Here is an 18,903-nt window from a genome sequence, read left to right as displayed (position 1 = left end):
TACACATCACAATTCCACATATTATGACAATATTATATCCTTTTTTTGTACAGTATAGTAAAGAACAGTGTTTTAGTCACTGGTTTTAATGTATGTTTCAAGACCTACACTTTTTTGGGGGGGGATGAAAGGGTTCAACACCCACACTTTCCCTGATGAAAGGGATCAAAACCCACACTTTTTCCAGTGAAAGGGTTCAACACCCACACTTTTCCTGGTGAGTGGTTTCAGCACCCACACTTTTACTGATGAAATGGTTCAACTCTCACACTTTTTCTAGTGAAAGGGTTCAACACCCATATTTTTTCCACACCCATACTTTTCCGGGTAAAAGGGTTCGACACTGACACTTTTCCCGATGAAAGGTTTCAACATCACCTGCACTTAATCCACTGTTATCATTATCCCCAATTTTAAAATGTTATGGTCAGGGGTGTCATACCCATGGGGAATGTGGAGGTTTTGACACCTCCCCTTTTCCTGGTGAATGGGTTCAACACCCACACCTTTCTCACTGTTGTTGTCAATATCACCCCCCAACTAAAAAATGTCATGGTTAGGGGTGTCATTCCTGTGGGGGTTATGTGCATCTAAACACCCACACTTTTCCTGGTGAAAGGGTTCAAAATCCACACTTTTCCCACTGTTACCAATATTAACCTCCAACTCGAAAATGTTACGGTCAGGGGTGTTGCACCTGTTAGGGTTGTGGGCGCTTCAGCTTTCTGGGTGAATGGGTTAAACACCCAGACTTTTCATGCTGTTATACCAATACCGTGCCCCCCCCCCCCCAACTCCAAAACGGTCAGGTGTAGCTTTGGGGGTTTGAATGTTTCAACACCCACACTTTTCCCATTAAAAGGGTTCAACAACTTCAACTTCAACTTCAACAACAACAACAAAAATGATACGGTCAAGGATGTCGCACTTTTGGTGGCTGTGGGTATTTTAACATTCACACCCTTCCCGGTGAAATGGTTCATTCATTCGGGCATTTCCATCCATCCATTTTCTGAGCTGCTTCTCCTCACTAGGGTCGCGGGCGTGCTGGAGCCTATCCCAGCTGTCATCGGGCAGGAGGCGGGGTACACCCTGAACTGGTTGCCAGCCAATCGCAGGGCACATAGGAACAAACAACCATTTGCACTCACAGTCATGCCTACGGGCAATTTAGAGTCTCCAATGAATGCATGTTTTTTGGGATGTGGGAGGAAACCGGAGTGCCCGGAGAAAACCCACGCAGGCACGGGGAGAACATGCAAACTCCACACAGGCGGGGCCGGGGATTGAACCCGGGTCCTCAGAACTGTGAGGCTGACGCTCTAACCAGTCGTCCACCGTGGCATTCGGGCATTTCCCCCCTGTTAAATAACAATGAAATGAATCAATGTACTGAATATCAGTGCATTTGCAAGTGTATGCAATGATGTGTCCGTCCACTCTCCACCAAGGTGAAGTGCCCCGCGAAGCCAAGCCCCGCCCTCCTCGGATATGCATTCGTTGTTTGAGTGACAGCAGAGAGGAAGAACAACAATTGGGGTCGGGGAGCTGCCCGCCGGCCGGCGGACTAGTTTGGCTCTCTTGGCTCTCTTCTTCTTCGGGGTGTCTTGAAAACGTCTGGGAATGCTCGCAGGAACCGTCAGACGAGCACCCAAGAGTGCAGACTGAGGTAATTTGTCGTCCTCGGGGAGCAAGAGGTGTGTTCGGCTTCCGAAGTCAGACGTTCGGGAGGTGGAAGTACTCATTGATGTAAAATGTCCCACAAGTTGTGTTGTTTTAAGTGTAGTAACGAGGTACAAATACTTAGGTAGTGTACATAAGTAGTTTATCAGACGGTGGTGACGCTGGTGTATTTATTTTTTTCTGAGGACTTTTTACTTTTACACACTACATTTGAAAGCAGATATACGTACTTAATACTCCTTACTTTGTCCAAATAGGCTCGTTACTTCTTTAACCACCGCGGATGACATGACGTAAAAAATATAGACAAAGGTTAAGTCAACCACCACGGTCTCTATCTAATCTGAAAAAGTACAAGTAAGGTGTATTTTTCAGTTATTAATTTAGCACTTTTTTTTTAAATTTGCAGTTCACGTTAGCAAAGCTATGGGAACAGGTAACTCTTAAATAAAAAACAAAAAACAAAAACACAAGACTTGCACTGAAGCATGTACTTTTACACGAGTTTAAACAGTACTTCTACTTTACCCCCCACCCCCCAAAAAAAACAGGGAAAATGTATTGACCCCCTCGATTTCTTATATTTTTGCATAATTCACCCACTTTAAAATGTAAATATCAGATAAATCTAACCCAAGTGAACTTAAAATGCTGTTTTTAAATGATTTGATTTATTAAGGAAAAAAAAAACTTTTCAAAGTTACCTGGTCTTGTGTGAAAAAGTAATTACCCCTTGTTAAATCATGAAATCATTGTGGCTAATCACAATTTTTGGTTAATTTTCACTGATCACAAGTGCGACTGTTTTGTTTATATGTACCCTGCGATTGGCTGGCGACCAGTTCAGGGTGTAACCCACCTCTCGCCCCAAGATAGCTGGGATAGCCTCCAGCACTCCCACAACCCACGTGAGGATAAGCGGTACAGAAAATGGATGGATGGATGGAGAACCAAGCCTGATTACCTCCAGACCTGTTCAATTAAGAAATCACTTAAACAGAATCTGTCTCAACAAAATCAAGTCGGACAAAACATCTGAAAAAGCAGCAACAAAATGACAAGATCCAAATAAATTCCACAACAGTTGAGAAATAAAGTAATTGATGTCTATCAGGGCGGTATGGTGGAGACTGGTTAGCACATCTGCCTCACAGTTCTGAGGACCGGGGTTCAAATACCGGCCCTGCCTTTGTGGCGTTTGCACGTTCTCCCTGTGCCTGCGTGGGTTTTCTCCGGGCACTCCGGTTTCCTCCCACATCCCAACAACATGAGTGGTAAGTTGATTGCAGACTCTAAATTGCCCATAGGTGTCAATGTGAGTACAAATGGTTGTTTGTTTATATGTGCCCTGCGATTGGCTGGCGACCAGTTCAGGGTGTACCCTGCCTCTCCTCCGGAGATAGCTGGGATAGGCTCCAGCACGCCCACGACACTAGTGAGGAGAAACGGTACGGAAAATGGATGGATGGATGGATGGATGTCTGTCAGTCTGGAAAGGGTTACAAAAGACATTTCTAAAGCTTGAGGATTCCAGCAGACCATAGGGAAAGCCATTATCCTCACATGGCGAAAACAATGAACAGTGGTGAACCTTCCCAGTAGTGGCTGGCCTACAAAGATTACCCCAAGAGAACAGCATTGACTCATCCAGGCCACAAAGGAACTTCTTCTAAAGGACAACTTCTAAACAACCACTGCTAACTTCTAAACAACTTCTAAAGGACTGCAGGCCAAGGCAAAAACCACTGCTAACCAAAAAGAACATAAAGACTCGTCTTACTTTTGGAAAAAACATCTAAATTATATGGACGGATGAGATGAAAGTTGAGGTTTTTGGAAGGTGTGTGTCTCGTTACATCTGGCGTAAATGTAGCACATATGACATATGACAACAAAGATAAGTGAATATTCAATAATAAAAAAATCAAACATTATAAAGATGAAACTGTTCAAAAGTCAATATTCTTTTATATGTTCGAAAGGGAAACCAGTTCAGGGTGTACCCCGACTCCTGGCCGATAATAGCTGGGATAGGCTCCAGCACGCCCGCGACACGAGTGAGAAAAAGCAGCTCAGAAAATGGATGGATGGATGGATGTTCTAAAGGGTAACAATGAGTCATACCTTTTCAAAATCTCAGACAAGCTAATAGATTGCACCACAAAGTGGCGCTTGGAGGTCATATTTGAAAAACTATGTCATGTTTGAAACTACTGCAGAATGGCACATGACCAGAGAGAGCCAATCACAAGCTTCGGCTTTAGAAGGAGTGTTATGAACAAAATCGGAGCTTTTGCAGCTAATTTTCAAATGTAACTATAATTGTAGTCAGAGAAATTTTCAAAAGCAACTGTAATTTAATTACACATTTTCTCCCAGTAATGTAATGGTTGCAATTGCATAAATTTTGTAATGAAATTATGTAATCTCATTACATGTAATTAGTCACTCCCCTACACTGTTGGTAACCCCTGTTGTAAATACCGAGTGCGAGTACGTTTGCTGCCTTTTTTTTTTAGGTTACACTCCCTGTTTGTGTGACGGAGGCCACTCTGTCTCCCCCCAGAGGACTGCAGTGTTCCAAATGTGCAGCTCTGCTCCCTCATGACATAATTGGAGGAAAAGTATTCCCGCTTCAGCCTTCCAAGCTCTGGAGAGCAGCTGGTGGCCTCTTGAGCGGTGCAGGACAACGGCACAGGCTGCAGCAAGAACACAAGCAGGCTGAAGAGAAGAGCAAGCAACCTGCAGGATCCAAATTACTAGAGAGGTGAGATTATTATGATTGGTAAACTGTTTTCACCTACTTTCAAGTGGTCCATCTCTGATGTGCTTTTTTCCTCCCATGCTTGAATATATAAATATTTAAACTTTATAAATGACTTAAAAAAACTATTTATGTCAATGTGGGGCTGGGCGATACATCGATAATCTGTAGTTCAACGTGCGCCCCCGCTGAAGAGCACTGCTGCCACTGACAACATGGAGGAGGTAGTTTACAAAAGCAGTTTGGGCTCTATTTTAGTGACTAGGATATGTCCAGTGCTGTGCTTAGCATAACTGCGAGGAGGCTGTTTAGACCGGGTGTTTTTAATTTTGTAGATGAGCGCAGCCGGCGTTTTTAAAAAAAGGGGCTGTGTGCGCCTCGTGGGCGGGAACACAGCCCATTAAGTGAGGCGCAATGACAGTTTCGCATGGAGAGCGCGTGCGTGACTGGAGCATTGCCACTTGGCTGGTGTGGCAAAAGACAATGCGATCAAATACAGTATGAGCTGGTGATAACCGCGGATGATTTAAATGTGTCCGCAGTCTTTATGAATCAATCATCATGAATCATGAATCTATCCCCACCCATGCACGATCATTCGTGTAAAATCCTTGAAAGCCCCTCATGTGTCCACGAGGGGGTGCAAACCCCCCATAAAACGCCAATGCTTTGCATTTCACGATGCTAACAGAACACCAATTCATTTACCATTTTTACTCCCAGAAATGCTGCCCTGTGCGGCCTCACACATCGCACATGCCAGACACCGCCACTGTTGGCTCCTCTCAAATGTAAAAATGAAAATCCTATTTTAAATGTTACTTTTCAGACCAACATTTAGACATCGGTCTAAAATTTTAAGTGCTTTTTTTGGTGTTTTTTAAAACATTTTTTATGTCTGTCGATCACAAGACAACATTGGGACAAAAAGGCACACGCAGGGGTACATTTGTAGAAATAAATAAAACAGAAAGCTCTGTGTTATCCCTCATCACCCAGCTACATCTTCCTTCATTAAATATCAAGTGGACGTGATGAAAGAAAGGAAGCCGGTTATTGACAGCGGGGCAAGCGGAGCTGTAAAAAGCAGACAAGAGGAAGATTCAACGGAGTAAAATGGACATCCAGCATTTAATGGGCAACTATACAGAATCTCTCAGCCTCGACTGATGCGATTTGAGGCTTGATGAATCCTTGTGTTGACCCAGTGAGCTTGCAGCCATAAAGCATTCTCCTCCACTTGGCTTCCTACAGTCTGCCGTACCCGAATCCGTACCCCGCAACTCCAACAATAACCCCTCTTTTTGGATCCGCTGCGCCTCGCCGGGCCCTTGCCCCAACTTTGAACCCAGTTCCAAAACTCATTTAGCAAGTGTTGGAGGGGTTGGTGCTTTGGAAAGGCATCCTTGTTTGTGGACATGTTGTGGATGTCACGCTAATGGTTACTAATGGATTCTATTCTTGCTTGTTTTGAAAGGACCATGCTGTGCTCGGGCACACTTAACCAGGACGATTGTGGATTGTATGACCACCCAGCTCCCCATTTTATCTGTTTCATTGCTTCACAGCTGATCTCTGGCTTATGTACTGTTTGGACGCCTAGTGGCCTGCATTAGCAAATACACAAACAGGCCCCCGAACCCCCTTTGTAGCGATGTCTCGAAATCATCCTCAAACTATGATGCTATACTCCTGAGCACAATATTGCTTTTACAGCCATATCTTCTGCTCCTCTATTACCACTGTCAGCAACAAATTGAGATGGAGAACAGTTCATAACACGTTCTTAAATCCACCGCTCATAACAACCAGAAGAGAGACGAGAAGAAAGTTTTGGGTAAAATTCAGCGTTTGTGAGACTGTGGAGATACACATTTCTTGAAGGGAAATTTTGTTTATGGGAATCTTTTTAAAAGTTAAAAAGAAAAAGATCGATACCTGTTTCAGTATAAACTCTCTCTCTGTACATCATATACAATGGTCCCCCGCTATTCTTGGGGGAACAGGTGAATCCGCAGATGACGAGCCACGAATATGCGGGTGTCCACTGTATTTAAAATGCAAAGCTGTCAAAGATGACATGTTTTGACATCTGAGAAAGGTGTCTCAGGCTTTTATTTTGAGGTCATCACTTCATGGCAAAAAAATAATGGCACAGAAGAATTATGATTTACTGTTCAAGGGCAACATGCGTAAATGTTTTCCCAGTAACTTCACACATTATGTTGCTCATATACTGCATACATCTATGGGCTAAAGATAAATTCATCAGTTAAAGCTTTTTTTGCATGTTTTTGCAGGCCAACTTGAAAATTCCTCTCTGTTGTAAAGTTGAACTAATACTAAAGGACAAAGTAAAACTGTAATACGTTCTGCCTGTAATTCACATCTTTGTTGTTGCAAGCGTTAAGGGACCAAAAAAGAAGTTATTTTATTTATTATATATTTTGTAGCGGCACGGTGTCCAACTGGTTAGAGCGTCTGCCTCACAGTTCTGAGGACCGGGGTTGAATCCCCAGCCCCACCTGTGTGGCGTTTGCATGTTCTCCCCGTGCCTGCGTGGGTTTTCTCCGGGCACTCCGGTTTCCTCCCACATCCCAAAAACATGCATGGTAGGTTAATTGAAGTCTTTAAATTGCCCCTAGGTGTGAATGTGAGTGTGAATGGTTGTTTGTTTATGTGTGCCCTGCGATTGGCTGGCAACCAGTTCAGGGTGTACCCCGCCTCCTGCCCGATGATAGCTGGGATAGGCTCCAGCGACCCTAGTGAGGATAAGCGGCTCAGAAAATGGATGGATATATTTTTTAAATGAATCGGCCAATTAATCGATTATCAGAAATGTTTAATGCCAAATATTAACCCAAAAAATTATTGATCTGGCCCTAATATTTATGTCTCTGGTGGTGTCTGATTACCTCGGGGTGTTCATAGGGGACATAAGGTAAATTATTCTACATCTCATGATGTCTTCAGACAAGTTTTATTTTTTTTCACATCTTGCACAACCATAAATGAAATACTGTCCATATGATGCCCTCCAGACTGTCCGACATGTTACCGTCCTCGTCTTGACAGCAGGTTGATGTCATGTCCTGCGGTCATGGTCTCTCTCGCTTTTACATAGTGAACAAGCAGCACAGTGTATTACGTCACTACATGTCCTTTATACCAGAAAGTGTCACTTCCTTTTTACCCTCCCAATGGAGCAGTTACTCATTCCTCCATTAACACTCACATTGACTCCTTGAGTTAGTCACGCCCATTGGAGATGGTAAAAACTCAGTTACTTTATATCCACTCCCTCATAAATTTCCCTTTTTTCTATGCTGAAGTTGATGTTGTGTAAAATCTGAATGATGAAATTATACATACCTCAGCTAATACTAAGAACACGTCAGTAGCAAATATACTGCTGCTGCTGGCTGAATTATTCATAGTCAATTAGAGCAGAAAACCTGGGGGCTGTCTACATGGCACAAGTGCATTTTAAATGATTCATTTCAGGAGTTATGCAAAAGGAGACGTTTCTTAATTGTTGTTTACTGCTAACTATTCCAGTGCTTGTTATTGTTACGCTGTCTTGATTACTCCCAAAATGACAAATTTGAAAATTCGAGATGCTTCCATGCTCTCAAGCTCATCCAATGTCACGCCTCGTCCAGTGAAAATGAGAAACATTGTTCTACATAAATGACTACACAACAATTGGAAATTTATTTATTGGAGTTTATACTTGTTTATTTAATACAGTATAGCATCTATTTTAATCACTAGTGTTAATGCATTTGCCACATATGTGTTTCTGCTTTGTTGGTTGGCTCAGTTTTCACTAGGGATTTTTTTTCCAGTGTTCATTTTAAGGATAGAGCAAGATTTTGAATTAGATGGTTGTACCCAGACTTTACCCGGTAAAAGGTTTGGACACCCACACCTTTCCTTCTGTAATCGTGTCACGCCCCCAACTGTGTCTTTTCCTGGCGGCAGGGTGGACGACTGGTTAGCACATCTGCCTCACAGTTCTGAGGACCCGGGTTCAAATCCGGCCTCGCCTGTGTGCCGTTTGCATGTTCTCCCTGTGCCTGCGTGGGTTTTCTCTCCGTGTACTTCGGTTTCCTCCCACATCCCAAAAACATCCATGGTCGGTTAATTGAAGACTTTAAATTGCCCGTAGGTGTGAATGTGAGTGTGAATGGTTGTTTGTTCATATATGCCCTGCGATTGGCTGGCGACCAGTTCAGGGTGTGCCCCGCCTCTCGGACAGTCAGCTGGGATATGCTCCAGCACGGCCGCGACCCTTGTGAGGATAAGTGGTACGGAAAATGAATAAATGTGTCTTATCCTGGTGCAACACGCACACTTTTATCACTCTGATCAATGTCACCCCACTGCCCCAACATGAAAATGTTACGTAAAGAGGCATCACACTTGTGGGGGATGTGTTACAATGACCACGCTATTCCTGGTGAAAGGGTTTAACACTCACACCTTTCCCACTGTTACTGTATATCACCCACGCATCCATCTAAAAATGTTACATTCAGGGTCACCCACACTTTTCCCCCGTGAAAGTGATCAACACCCACACTTTTCCCACCCCCACCACCAAAACTAAAAAACTTTATGGTCAGTGTTTTCACAATGTGGAAATGAGGCTATTTCCACACCCACACGTTTCCATATGAAAGGGTTAAACGCTCACACTTTTCCCACCGTTTTCAATGTCACCCACCCACCCCCAACTCTACTGTAAAATGTTACGTTGAGGGGCCCCACACCTATGGGGGATGTGAATGTGGCACCGCCCACACTATTACTAGTGAAAGGGTTCAGCACCCACACGTTTCCCACTGTTATCAGTATCACCCACCTCCCCAGGGGCATCGGACCCACAGGGGATGTGTTTCAACACCCACACTGTTCTTGGTAAAAGGCATCAATACCCTGTTATCAATATCACCCAACTTGAAAAAGTGGGGGTGTCACCACCAAGGTTTAACACCCACACTTTTCCTACTGTTATCAATATTACACCACAACTTGAAAGTGTTACGTTCAGGGGCATTGCATCCGCGGGGGAAGTTAGTGTTTCAATACCCACACTATTTCTGGTGAAAAGGTACATCATCCACACTTGTCCCTGTGAAAGGGATCAACACCCAGACTTTTCCGCTCTTATCAATGTCATCCACCCCGCTACCTTGAAAATGTGATGTTAAGGGGCATCAGACCAGCAAGAGTTGTGTGTGTTTCAACATCCACACTATTTCTGGTGAAAGGGTTCAACACCCGCAATTTTCCAACTTTCCTGCTCCCCCAACTCAAATAAATCTGGGGTTTCACACCTGTGGGGGATTGTAGTTGTACTTTTTGTTCTTTTTTTAAGTGTGTGACAAAAAGGGAAAAGGAGTGACTAAATAGCTCAGGTCACTCACTGGCATGGCATGACAAGTTAAAATAGTAACGTACATTCTTGAGTGGCACGACTCGTCATCTGACACTGTTACTCTTATTTTGATTTCATCGGCGTTTTCGTCTCATGCATGTCGGTGGTTAACCACGCCACCGTGTCATTGACATTCACGGAAAACCTTGAAATCTTCCCTCCTGGTGTGCGGCATGCCGGGCTGCACTGGATAACAATATATTTTACAATGAAATGATATAAGCCCATTTTTGCTTCATATTTTTTAATGACTGTTTTTGTCGTCTTTTGTCAAAATGTATAAAAGGCCGCTTGTCTCCCTCATCCTGGGTCGGTCATTCACTGCATTGATGGCACTGCAGTTGCTTAATTTTTGTGTTAATTATTCTGTGGCAAAAGTGCGGCTTGCTGACGTTGTCCTTTCTTTTTTCTTTTGAACTGTGAATAGGGACTCGTTTTAGTCTGGGCCAAGAGGTTGTACGTCACTGTGGATGTTTTAGGTCATCCGCATGAACTTTGGTGCACGCCCCGAGATATGTGTGACGTTTTTGAAGCTTTAAAGGAGACATTGTTTTATTTATACATAAAACTTTGACATACGGTGTACTGTATTTGGTCCGTTTTTGTAGTTGTACATTGAGTTTGAATCATCATCTTACTGTACGTGATATACGCCTGTCATCAGTGCATTTTCTTTGTACATTACTATGGCACCCCAGACACGACATGGGGATTTTTTTTCAATGTTTTTATTTTAGCAACAATATACACATTACGAGCGCAAAAAAGCTAATTTGTAGCCACAAAGTAGGTATAATGTGCATGTGCACAAAATACACATTTATAATATTAATATAATTCCTGGACAGTTGGGTAAGCAAATTGTGTACACCTTCTCTATAACCGTTAATGTAGGGGACATTGCAAACTGCAGTTTTTAACGAAGGTGCTCTCCATTTGCCTCCATAGATGTCCAAGTTGTTCATGGACATGATATTCAATTTGATGTGCACGTTATACCCATTTTGTGACCAAAACTTGTGGTCATACTTCCAGTGTCATATCTGGGGCTCCGTACAATACAACAACATCAATATAATCAAATAACCATAAACATCGGTAAAGACTGTGCAAGTCAGATCAGATGATGGTGGTAAGAGAAAGAGAATATCAACTGGAAGTTACCACATACTTTGGCGTTAAACTGTTTTGGGGTGTGGCTAAAACGGCACCCAGTGATTCACTTGAACATCCGAAATGAGTCCCTCCTCCCCCACTATACAAGATTGCCTTTGTTCGCATCAGTAGTTATCCGGCACAATTGTGACGAGCAGTTAGCAAGCCAGCTATGCCTACACACCGAAAATGCACCTTCCCTTCGGACAGTCCGCTAGCGTGGCCACTTTAGAGCGCCTTGTTGTCGGCTCTGAGTGCCCGCACGTAATGGAGCAAAAGGCGGAGGATAAAGAAGGGGGAAATAATTGTGAAATAAATGTGTTTTGAGTGCTGCATTAGAGTGATTTGTTGTCGTGTTGTGAAAAAAATCACACAACGACCCGTTGGGATATATTCCAGCCACTGGAGGCTTTAAACAACTATATTTTCACGGCCCCAACATGTATAGTCTAGGCATAAGAAAGATGTGAGAACGAAGTAGCATCCATTTTTCAGCAGGGCGTGTTTTCACGCATTCAGCAGACACGCCTATGGTGTTTGAAAGCAGTAGACAACGGCTTGATTTTTCACGATTTTGAAGCCTCATTTTGGCAATTTTTTTAATCATTCAAATTTGGCATGGTTGTTAACAACACTCTTTGTGGTGTATCAAGTTTACAATATACATTTACTTTCACTTTCCAGGGACTTTAAGGCAGCAGACTCACATTCTAAGTAGAAAAGATTCCAGTAGTGTCCAAGTAGTTTTGTCCAGTGCTAGCGGAGTGTTTCAGTGCTACAATAATCGTAAACGATTGCTTGTTGCTACAATAATTGTAAATGATTGCATGTAGCCTCATGGACTGAGCAGGTTTTACTGTATGTCGGTAGGTTTCTACTTCCTTTTATTTGGTCGCAATGCTGTTTACTTTATATGATTCTCAGCCTGCGATGTTCAGAATTGCCATTTTCTGACCCCCTCAAGCAGCTATTTAAAAAAAAAAGTGATAGTTTACAAGAACTCTACCAACTTTAGACTCCATCCCAACCCCTCTTGTATTTGGCTTATAGACCAGCCTTCATGGTAATGATGATTTTCTTTTTAGAAAGTTAAATTCGGTTCAGTAGACACCTTATTGATCTTAAGGAAAAATCAGAATTTCCCATCAGTACACCCAGCAAAGTCATACTTAAGTTTAAAAAAAAAAAAAAAATTATATTAAAGCCAAAACAAATAGTTGCACTGCCGGAATGTTTTACTCCTTGAGTTGGTCCGAAATGAAACATGAAGCTTTTAATCTTCAATTTCATGTAAGCCACTCATCCAGTTTGCTGCTCATTTCCCATATTGCCCTCCATCTGATGGCTATACTTAAGCCCCTCTCCATACATGACAGATCACCGTTTCGCTTTCTCAATGCCATTTTAGGAGCACTGAAGGGCTTTTTGTGCACCTTAAACCTGGGTGGCAAATGCTGGCATGTTGACATGCTACTTGGCATTTTGGAGCTGTGTTTATGGCCTTGGACCCCAGAGTCAGAACACACACACGCACACACGCACGCAGACAAACTCTCTCATTCGCCTCCTTATGCCAGCAGCAGTAATGGGTGGTGGGTCTTGGCCAAAGGGGATCTTGCATCAATAAATAGTGATGCAGCTTGACGCCCCTGCCTGAACACAAACAGAAGGAGAGAGAGAAGCCTTATGTAGTGTGTTAAGGCCTAGAAGTCTGACCAAAACCAGAGTGCATGCTCGGTTTAGTAGGTGAAGCTATTGTCTTGTCTTTGTCTTTATTTAAGCCGTTTAGGTTCATCTGTTCTTCTATAGGGCAGCACAGTGAGTAGTGGTTAGCATATGTGCCGCGCAGTTGAGAAGTTCTGGATTTGAATCTTGGCTCAAGGCCTTCCTGTGTTGAGTTTGAATGTTCTCCCTGTGCTTTGGGTGGATTTTCTCCAGGTATTCCGGTTTCCTCCCACATCTCAATAACATGTTAATGGTTGTTTGTCAGTATATGGCTTGCGATTAGCTGGCAACCAGTCTACGATTTACAGTGGGACCCCCGCATAGTCACGGTTGGGCATTCGCAAATTCAACTATTTGTAGATTATTATTTTTTTTTAACCTGTACTGGCTTATTCATGGAAACCCCTACTTATTTTATTAATTTTTTTTACCCGATCCCCTGCTTATTCAGTTTTTTTGATCCGATCCCTCGATTATTTGTTTTTTTTTTCCCTCAGATTTTTTATTTATTTATTCATTTAGTGATTTTCGCGCATGGCGGTCAGGCTCGGTCCCTATCTCTCGCATACTGTAGCAGGGGTCCACTGTAGCCTGAAGTTAGCTTAGGTTTCCTGAGGTTTGAAATTGTCCATATGTGAATGTGAGTGTGAATCGTTGTTTCTATATATGTGCCATGTGATTGGCTGGTGACCAGTCTAGGGTCTCCCTTGATTCTCTCACCAAAAGTCCATCTATCCATTTTCTGTCCTACTTATCATTGGGGTCATGGCTGAGCTGGAGCCGATCGCAGCTGACATTTGGCAAGAATCAGGTACACCCTGAACTGACGACAAATTGACAATAAACGATTATGATTTCAGTACTCTGTTAGCATAGGTTAGTGATAGACTAATTTGAGTTATGGCGCTATCGTAGGAACGGAACTTGAACACTTGTAATTGTATAAATTAGAGGTCTACTCCCTTCCCCAGATTAATACACATGCCATCAAACTCAGTGGCCCAAGTAAATGGAAACTGCGTTAACTTGCAGATGTCTAAATTGGAAGGTCTGTATGTTTTTGTTTCTTTCTTTTTTCGTCAGACATTCTGTCAGGTGCTGCACCAGCTCAGGAAATGTGTAGAAAGAAAACAAAGAACCCCCCCCCCCCCCCCCCCCCCAAAAAAAAAGAATTTTATTCAGAACAGTGATCCATGACAGGTGGTTTTGAATTATTCATATGACGTCTGAGGAGCCAAGCAGGGATGTGTTGGTTTTATCCCAGGGATTTTTTTAGTGTCAGAAAAACAAAACTACAGAATTGAGATGGTTTGCAGTAGCGTTTTGTTAAAAAAAACAAAACCAAAAAACCCCAAAAAGTACACATGTGGCTCTGGTGTTAGCACATGCATCCAGGATGAATGCTTGTCCAATACAGTACTCATAAATATTGTAGTACTTTAGTGCTTCCTTCATACTGAGTGGTCCATCTATTTTTGGCTGGCTAGCGTAGATAACTAAAGTATTGGGTAAAACACCTGCATTATTATGTATTATTATAATTATATTAAGGAATTTAATGAGTCATTCCATGACTGTTGATATATATATCCTAACAGCACTTGGACTTTTAACTTTACATATTGTTAGCCTTATAACATAATTGCCTGTAATATTTGAACATTTTCAGGACAGAAAGAAAAAACTCACAAAGTGAACAAACAAGAGGAGTGCAGTTGCCGTGATTCAACCTTTACACATTACCGTGACCTGGATCACTGAGAAACTGACATAGAGAAAAAAATATATAAATTTTTTAGCAAACACAAGGGTATTTTTTAATTGATATTGTAACAGTATGTTAAAAACATCTTTTTTTCCCAATCAAGCTATTAGGCTTACTATATCACTCTGCCTCACAGGTGTCCTAAACTAGCGGTTCTCAACTGTTGTTATCCCAAGACCCGCAAAAGTCATGACACATTTTTACAGAAGATAAAAACAATAAAGATTTTATTTTCAGTTAAAAATAACCTCTGAAAACACATGTACAGTACATTATATTTTTAAGCGTCGTTTCAAATGAGTTTGCTGTACCACCAAAAGCATATTGCTAGCCATAACCTCCGCTAGCCAGAGGCTGAGCTGCAAGTGAACCTGTTTGTCTTTACCATGATGCAAGTTTTCAGGTTACATTTGCATTGAACTGCCTACTTAGTGTAGACCGATTTACAGCATCTCTTGATTGTCTTTACTATTATGGCATAAAGTTTTTAATCATCAATATCTTTTTGAGAATGGGACTTCAAGAATGGAATCAGCATGAGAGACATTTATACATTCTGTATAAAACCAACCCAGCATAAAAAAAAATGCAAAATTAGAAAACCGATATTAATTGAATTATATGAAATGACCCATATGCATGGTATAAATAGAGAATATGTTGCAGTAGTTGTGAGAAAAAATGCCACAGTTTATGGAGTGAATCCTGAATGTAAAAAAGCCACTGACTTTCAACTCGATAGGTATATTTATCGTTATATATGACTTATAGTTTGAGGTGACACAAAAGCAAAACATATTAGCATCAAAGTCACTGTTCTCCTTGACATGTTTCTTTTCACAAAAATCTTTTTTCCTCTTTTTGATCAGAACCATTATGATTGGGTGAAACCAACCCATGTTCTATTGCTCATTACTAAAAAACAGGAAAAAGTAGAAACAAACTGTACTGGTGAAAGAGGAGACTCTACTCTTTCTTTTGGTAGGTTCAGTGCTTACAGTACATTATATTGTCACAGAACACAGTATTCTGTGGGTCTTGAAAGATCAGTCAAAATGCTCTTCATTAAACGGCTGACAATATGTGGAACTGCTTTGTTAAGTACAGCATCAAAATGAAAAACTGAAACTGTTTTATACTTTGGGCTACTGCATCTTGAGTAGTTTTATTCTTAGTCATTGACATTTTGTCGTTGTTTCTCTTATGTCACTCCTGTTTTTTTCCTGCCATTTAAAAAAAATATTTTTCGTTTTAGTCAGTAACTGTAATACAAAGTAACAGTGGGAGCTTCTTAAAAGGCCACAGTTCTGGATTAGAAGAATGGCTAAAGAAAAAGAAGACGCTTAACCCCTTATGGCCCATTTTCCACTTCCAGGCACTGCTTTGAAACTCCTTTTTTACTCTGAATATTAAGAACGTTTTATACCATTCCTTCCATCTACTTGCAATGCAATTTTGTACATCAAATATTGGTATTGTCTCATGAATCTCAGCTAAATTCTCTTCAGTTGGTAGATGGAAGGCGAATAAAGGCGATGAATCCAACTAAACAGAGCCCCTTTTTGAGCACAAGGGAAGCTGTTGTTGACTAGGACAGATTACAGCCCCATTATTGTTTCTCCTCTCTGTCTCTCTCTTGCTCTTTCTAAGATTTCAACAGTATTCCATTCAAGTAATTCAAGTGCGAGCAGACTCAAAAGTGTAAGGTAGCATTTGGAAGAATTTATTAAGCCTTATTTAAGTTTCAAGCTTGATAAATGCCTTTCATGCTGAGGATATTGGTTTTATGGACTATGACAGAATGCTTTGTGGTCCCAACTGTTTTATGTCATTATTGAAGCTTTCGCTGCTCAAGTGATTCCGTTATCTGGTTTATTTTTAAATAAAATAAATTACACATTTGGCATTAATATTTTGATTGCATTTAAAAATAACTGATAGTCTAATAATCGTGTAATTTTTTGTGCCTTTGGCTGTGGTTTGCACTCCAGTTTGTGTGCTGTTTCTTTGTGGAGGAGAAATGTGTAATTACCGCTTAACAGCTTTACAACGGTAGCAATTGTGAATGAGTAACTTCAAATTTAGGCCTACGACACTTGAGACATTCTGCTGTAGTTGTTGAGTTGATGTGACACCGTGTACTGTACATGGTATCGAATAGCAGACCATTGGCTTTGTCATTTGAGTCATTCTGTCAGCTCGCAGACTTGTCCAGATGTCCGTTGCAATAGATATGGAGATTAAGAACACGCAAGACCTCCATGATTAACCCATGAGGATTCACATCTGCTGCGAAGATTACGGAATTAGTAAAAGGCAAGGGGTCGAGTTTGCTTTAACACATTGTCCATGCACACTTCTATACGGACTGTTTTAAGTGGATTTGGTAGTACGCAGTCACATTCAAATTAACTGTAAAATATTTTTTTTTTAATCGTGCCCTGCACATGGATCCGATTGCATGTTAAATAAATACAATTCAAAAGATTTATTGACACTACATTGAACACTGGAAAGATAGCATTTGTTGCCTGTCCCCACTTCCTATAGGAGACTTTACCATGAAATATAATCATTTAAATAAATATGTATATATTTTTTACATGTTTGTGTACACCTTATCTCAACTATACCTTAGGTTTATCTTTAATAATAAAACAAAATATTTAGTTTATATTTACATTTGAGTCATTTTAGTTTATTTTGAGAGAGTTACAACAAGCAAATGGCACCATTTCGGTGGAATGGCCTATGTGTTTTTTTCCGGATTAGATGGAGAATTTTTCACCATCAGAAACTGGTGGTTTCTAGGCTGGCGCAGGACACAATGCATTCGCTAAATAACATTCTTGGAGTAAACAATATCAAACAGTTATCTTAAATAAGCACATGAATGGGGAGTGTCTTGCTTTTCCTAATCTGTTGCCGTGGTCATTAATGCTCCCGTTCCTCCATGTTGCTACTGTCCCTGTTTTTTTCCCCACCTTTTAAAGACCGCAAAATCTCAATCAATGAAGATCCTAACCACGGTTGACTTTACATCTCTTTCTTTTCTTTTTTCTTTTTTTTTTTTGACACAGTGTTGTCATCCACAGAGGTTGAAAAAGGTAACAACCCTATTTTGACAAAGTAAAGAGTACAAAGTAAAAACATCTATTTTCATATGTAACAGCGAAAAAGTAAAAAGTCATTAGAAAAATAAATATGCAAGTACAGATAACGGAAAAATCTATTTACTCTAAGTATAATCGTTTGTTGCTCCCCACCACTAGATTTAAGATAAAGGAAAAAAACACAGGCAACATTATTGGGTAGATATTGGGGTATTTCTTTGTATATTGGGCTCCAACTTGTGCTGCAACATGCACTTTCCATCTGTATTGGAGATGCGTACAACAGGGGGACGAGCCCGGTCAGGTGGGTCTGCGAGGATGTAATCCATTGCTTCTATAACCAAAAACAAAATCCAAACTTCCCAGCAGTTACACAATCTAGTTGAGCTGAGGCTTAGTGCACCCTGGGTCTCCGGAGGCAGAATGAACTTTTCCAGGCACTAATCTGTGTGCACACCATGAAATTGAGGTCTAAAAATGGACCCATGAAGGACCCATGTAGCTATTATGGTCACAAATGACAAAATGTGACAAAACCAACCACGGAAATATACAACATATTGGGTGCACCTTTTGAACCCCCTGAATGTGATTTACTGCCAATGAGATTTTGTTGATCGCTGTGTGATCGGAATGTTAAATCCAATGTAATTTCGCATACAATCCATCTGAAAAGCCGATTGATCATAAAACCATCATCCTATGGAAGAATAAATCAGTTTGAGAGTTGAACTTTCAGCATATGGAAACATTTCAAAACCTTTAGGTGTAAGTTACATTTTAAGATAGTTAATTACAAGTGCAAGTCTAACTGCAAAAATTATTATTTTTTCACTATTTTCTCGGGTGTTAGTCATTACCATTTTCCTCTTTGGCTCATTTTTACTTGTCAGAGGGTAAAACACGAAAAACATGTTCCCATTTAACATTTATAATATATATTTAAAATCTTTATATTATCTTTTATTATTATTTTTGACTGTGTTTTACAATATATTGCGACTTTATTAAAAATAATGGGCAAATGTGTTTTGAGATACAAGTGTTTTGAGATAAGAGCATGGTCATGGAACAAATTAAACTTGTATCTCAAGGCACCACTATCACCCAAAAAGAAAAAAGCATAAGGTCTTCTTTAATAATATGTGAGTTCACGCACTGATCATCAGCTGTGTTTATTTATGGATTCAACTGTATGCTTCTCACCATGTCTTTTCAGTGTGGCCATTTTTGAACTTCTTCTCACAGGTCTTCT

The 18,903-nt window shown here is 41.0% G+C and overlaps 1 protein-coding gene across 4 annotated transcripts in view; it reads left to right on the top strand.

Annotated features, from left to right (window-relative positions):
* Positions 1-1,485: 1,485 nt before the first annotated feature.
* Positions 1,486-18,903, top strand: part of hdac4 (histone deacetylase 4) — a 148,514-nt gene continuing 131,096 nt past the window's right edge. Inside the window, exons 1-3 of one of the 4 annotated variants that reach the window (XM_061791729.1) lie at positions 1,486-1,669; positions 3,666-3,790; positions 4,250-4,450. The gene's annotated coding sequence lies outside the window, so the exon portion shown is untranslated. Of the gene's footprint in view, positions 1,670-3,665; positions 3,791-4,202; positions 4,451-18,903 lie in introns of all 4 variants that reach the window. The other 3 variants (XM_061791728.1, XM_061791727.1, XM_061791726.1) reach the window with 3 other exon arrangements.

Source organism: Phyllopteryx taeniolatus, chromosome 12 (genome assembly GCF_024500385.1).
Source record: "Phyllopteryx taeniolatus isolate TA_2022b chromosome 12, UOR_Ptae_1.2, whole genome shotgun sequence".
Classification (NCBI taxonomy): Eukaryota; Metazoa; Chordata; class Actinopteri; order Syngnathiformes; family Syngnathidae; genus Phyllopteryx; species Phyllopteryx taeniolatus.
This window is presented reverse-complemented; position numbering and strand designations above follow the sequence as displayed.